The sequence below is a fragment of the Scyliorhinus torazame genome, chromosome 20 (assembly GCF_047496885.1).
Source record: "Scyliorhinus torazame isolate Kashiwa2021f chromosome 20, sScyTor2.1, whole genome shotgun sequence".
NCBI lineage: Eukaryota > Metazoa > Chordata > Chondrichthyes > Carcharhiniformes > Scyliorhinidae > Scyliorhinus > Scyliorhinus torazame.
In genome coordinates, this window is record NC_092726.1 from 30,001,764 (window position 1) to 30,006,763 (window position 5,000).

The window sequence follows — 5,000 nt, forward strand, 5'->3', positions numbered from 1 at the left end:
GTGTGTGTGTGTGTGTGTGTGTGTGTGTGTATAGATGTCCTGGGCTCTCTGACCCAGTGTGTGTGTGTGTGTGTGTGTGTGTGTGTATAGATGTCCTGGGCTCTCTGACCCAGTGTGTGTATGTGTGTGTGTGTGTGTGTTTAAAGATGTCCTGGGTTCTCTGACCCAGTGTGTGTCTGTGTGTGTGTGTGTGTGTGTAAAGATGTCCTGGGCTCCCTGACCCAGTGTGTGTGTGTGTGTAAAGATGTCCTGGGCTCTCTGACCCAGTGTGTGTGTGTGTGTAAAGATGTCCTGGGCTCTCTTACCCAGTGTGTGTGTGTGTGTGTGTGTGTATAGATGTCCTGGGCTCTCTGACCCAGTGTGTGTATGTGAGTGTGTGTGTGTGTGTGTGTGTGTTTAAAGATGTCCTGGGTTCTCTGACCCAGTGTGTGTGTGTGTGTGTGTGTGTGTAAAGATGTCCTGGGCTCTCTGACCCAGTGTGTGTGTGTGTGTGTGTGTGTGTGTAAAGATGTCCTGGGCAAGCAGACCCAGTGTGTGTGTGTGTGTGTGTGTGTGTGTAAAGATGTCCTGGGCTCTCTGACCCAGTGTGTGTGTGTGTGTGTGTAAAGATGTCCTGGGCTCGCTGACCCAGTGTGTGTGTGTAAAGATGTCCTGGGCTCGCTGACCCAGTGTGCGTGTGTGTGTGTGTGTGTGTAAAGATGTCCTGGGCTCTCTGACCCAGTGTGTGTGTGTGTGTAAAGATGTCCTGGGCTCTCTGACCCAGTGTGTGTGTAAAGATGTCCTGGGCTCTCTGACCCAGTGTGTGTGTGTGTGTGTGTGTGTGTGTAAAGATGTTCTGGGCTCTCTGACCCAGTGTGTGTGTGTGTGTGTAAAGATGTCCTGGGCTCTCTGACCCAGTGTGTTTGTGTGTGTGTGTGTGTGTAAAGATGTCCTGGGCTCGCTGACCCAGTGTGTGTGTGTGTGTGTGTGTGTGTGTGTATGTAGAGATGTCCTGGGCTCGCTGACCCAGTGTGTGTATGTGTGTGTGTGTGTGTAAAGATGTTCTGGGCTTTCTGACCCAGTGTGTGTGTGTGTGTGTGTGTGTGTGTAAAGATGTTCTGGGCTTTCTGACCCAGTGTGTGTGTGTGTGTGTGTGTGTGTGTAAAGATGTTCTGGGCTTTCTGACCCAGTGTGTGTGTGTGTGTGTGTGTGTAAAGATGTTCTGGGCTCTCTGACCCAGTGTGTGTGTGTATGTGTGTGTGTAAAGATGTTCTGGGCTCGCTGACCCAGTGTGTGTGCAAAGATGTTCTGGGCTCTCTGACCCAGTGTGTGTTTGTGTGTGTGTGTAATGATGTTCTGGGCACTCTGACCCAGTGTGTGTGTGTGTGTGTGTGTAAAGATGTCCTGGGCTCGCTGACCCAGTGTGTGTGTGTGTGTAAAGATGTCCTGGGCTCTCTGACACAGTGTGTGTGTGTGTGTGTGTGTAAAGATGTCCTGGGCTCTCTGACCTAGTGTGTGTGTGTGTGTGTGTGTAAAGATGTCCTGGTCTCGCTGACCCAGTGTGTGTGTGTGTGTGTGTGTAAAGATGTCCTGGGCTCTCTGACCCAGTGTGTGTGTGTGTGCGTGTGTAAGGATGTCCTGGGCTCTCTGACCCAGTGTGTGTGTAAAGATGTCCTGGGCTCGCTGACCCAGTGTGTGTGTGTGTGTGTGTGTGTGTAAAGATGTCCTGGGCTCTCTGACCCAGTGTGTGTGTGTGTGTGTGTGTGTAAAAATGTCCTGGGCTCTCTGACCCAGTGTGTGTGTGTGTAAAGATGTCCTGGGCTCGCTGACCCAGTGTGTGTGTGTGTGTGTGTGTGTGTAAAGATGTCCTGGGCTCTCTGACCCAGTGTGTGTGTGTGTGTGTGTGTGTAAAAATGTCCTGGGCTCTGTGACCCAGTGTGGGTGTGTGTGTGTGTGTGTGTGTGTAAATATGTCCTGGGCTCTCTGACCCTGTGTGTGTGTGTAAAGATGTTCTGGGCTCGCTGACCCAGTGTGTGTGTGTGTGTGTGTGCAAAGATGTTCTGAGCTCTCTGACCCAGTGTGTGTGTGTGTGTGTGTGTAAATATGTTCTGGGCTCTCTGACCCTGTGTGTGTGTGTGTAAAGATGTCCTGGGCTCGCTGACCCAGTGTGTGTGTGTGTGTGTGTGTGTGTGTGTGTGTAAAGATATCCTGGGCTTTCTGACCCAGTGTGTGTGTGTGTGTGTGTGTGTGTAAAGATGTTCTGGGCTCTCTGACCCAGTGCGTGTGTGTGTGTGTGTGTGTGTAAAGATGTCCTGGGCTCTCTGACCCAGTGTGTGTGTGTGTGTGTGTGTGTGTGTAAAAATGTCCTGGGCTCTCTGACCCAGTGTGTGTGTGTGTGTGTGTGTGTGTGTATGTAAATATGTCCTGGGCTCTCTGACCCTGTGTGTGTGTGTAAAGATGTTCTGGGCTCGCTGACCCAGTGTGTGTGTGTGTGTGTGCAAAGATGTTCTGAGCTCTCTGACCCAGTGTGTGTGTGTGTGTGTGTGTGTGTGTAAATATGTTCTGGGCTCTCTGACCCAGTGTGTGTGTGTGTAAAGATGTCCTGGGCTCGCTGACCCAGTGTGTGTGTGTGTGTGTGTGTGTAAGGATGTCCTGGGCTCTCTGACCCAGTGTGTGTGTGTGTAAAGATGTCCTGGGCTCGCTGACCCAGTGTGTGTGTGTGTGTGTGTGTAAAAAGAAGTCCTGGGCCTGCTGACCCAGTGTGTGTGTGTGTGTGTGTGTAAATATGTTCTGGGCTCTCTGACCCAGTGTGTGTGTGTGTAAAGATGTCCTGGGCTCGCTGACCCAGTGTGTGTGTGTGTGTAAGGATGTCCTGGGCTCTCTGACCCAGTGTGTGTGTGTGTAAAGATGTCCTGGGCTCGCTGACCCAGTGTGTGTGTGTGTGTGTGTGTGTGTAAAGAAGTCCTGGGCCTGCTGACCCAGTGTGTGTGTGTGTGTGTGTAAAGATGTCATGGGCTCTCTCACCCAGTGTGTGTGTGTGTGTGTGTGTGTGTAAAGATGTCCTGGGCTCGCTGACCCAGTATGTGTGTGTGTGTGTGTGTGTGTAAAGATGTTCTGGGCTCTCTGACCCAGTGTGTGTGTGTATGTGTGTGTGTAAAGATGTTCTGGGCTCGCTGACCCAGTGTGTGTTTGTGTGTGTGTGTAATGATGTTCTGGGCTCTCTGACCCAGTCTGTGTGTGTGTGTGTGTGTGTAAAGATGTCCTGGGCTCTCTGACCCAGTGTGTGTGTGTGTGTGCAAAGATGTTCTGGGCTCTCTGACCCAGTGTGTGTTTGTGTGTGTGTGTAATGATGTTCTGGGCTCTCTGACCCAGTGTGTGTGTGTGTGTGTGTGTAAAGATGTCCTGGGCTCGCTGACCCAGTGTGTGTGTGTGTGTAAAGATGTCCTGGGCTCTCTGACACAGCGTGTGTGTGTGTGTGTGTGTGTGTGTGTGTAAAGATGTCCTGGTCTCGCTGACCCAGTGTGCGTGGGTGTGTGTGTGTGTGTAATGATGTCCTGGGCTCTCTGACCCAGTGTGTGTGTGTGTGTGTGTGTAAAGATGTCCTGGGCTCGCTGACCCAGTGTGTGTGTGTGTGTAAAGATGTCCTGGGCTCTCTGACACAGCGTGTGTGTGTGTGTGTGTGTGTGTGTGTAAAGATGTCCTGGTCTCGCTGACCCAGTGTGCGTGGGTGTGTGTGTGTGTGTAATGATGTCCTGGGCTCGCTGACCCAGTGTGTGTGTGTGTGTAAAGATGTCCTGGGCTCTCTGACACAGCGTGTGTGTGTGTGTGTGTGTGTGTGTGTAAAGATGTCCTGGTCTCGCTGACCCAGTGTGCGTGGGTGTGTGTGTGTGTGTAATGATGTCCTGGTCTCGCTGACCCAGTGTGCGTGTGTGTGTGTGTGTGTGTAAAGATGTCCTGGGCTCGCTGACCCAGTGTGTGTGTGTGTGTGTGTGCGTGTGTGTAAAGATGTCCTGGGCTCTCTGACCCAGTGTGTGTGTGAGTGTGTGTAAAAATGTCCTGGGCTCTCTGACCCAGTGTGTGTGTGTGTGTGTGTGTATGTAAATATGTCCTGGGCTCTCTGACCCTGTGTGTGTGTGCAAAGATGTTCTGAGCTCACTGACCCAGTGTGTGTGTGTGTGTGTGTGTAAAGATGTCCTGGGCTCGCTGACCCAGTGTGTGTTTGTGTGTGTGTGTGTGTGTGTGTGTGTGTAAAGATGTCCTGGGCTTTCTGACCCAGTGTGTGTGTGTGTAAAGATGTCCTGGGCTCGCTGACCCAGTGTGTGTGTGTGTAAAGGTGTCCTGGGCTCGCTGACCCAGTGTGTGTGTGTGTGTGTGTGTGTGTGTGTGTGTAAAGATATCCTGGGCTTTCTGACCCAGTGTGTGTGTGTGTGTGTGTGTGTGTAAAGATGTTCTGGGCTCTCTGACCCAGTGCGTGTGTGTGTGTGTGTGTGTGTAAAGATGTCCTGGGCTCTCTGACCCAGTGTGTGTGTGTGTGTGTGTGTGTGTGTAAAAATGTCCTGGGCTCTCTGACCCAGTGTGTGTGTGTGTGTGTGTGTGTGTGTATGTAAATATGTCCTGGGCTCTCTGACCCTGTGTGTGTGTGTAAAGATGTTCTGGGCTCGCTGACCCAGTGTGTGTGTGTGTGTGTGCAAAGATGTTCTGAGCTCTCTGACCCAGTGTGTGTGTGTGTGTGTGTGTGTGTGTAAATATGTTCTGGGCTCTCTGACCCAGTGTGTGTGTGTGTAAAGATGTCCTGGGCTCGCTGACCCAGTGTGTGTGTGTGTGTGTGTGTGTAAGGATGTCCTGGGCTCTCTGACCCAGTGTGTGTGTGTGTAAAGATGTCCTGGGCTCGCTGACCCAGTGTGTGTGTGTGTGTGTGTGTAAAGAAGTCCTGGGCCTGCTGACCCAGTGTGTGTGTGTGTGTGTGTGTAAATATGTTCTGGGCTCTCTGACCCAGTGTGTGTGTGTGTAAAGATGTCCTG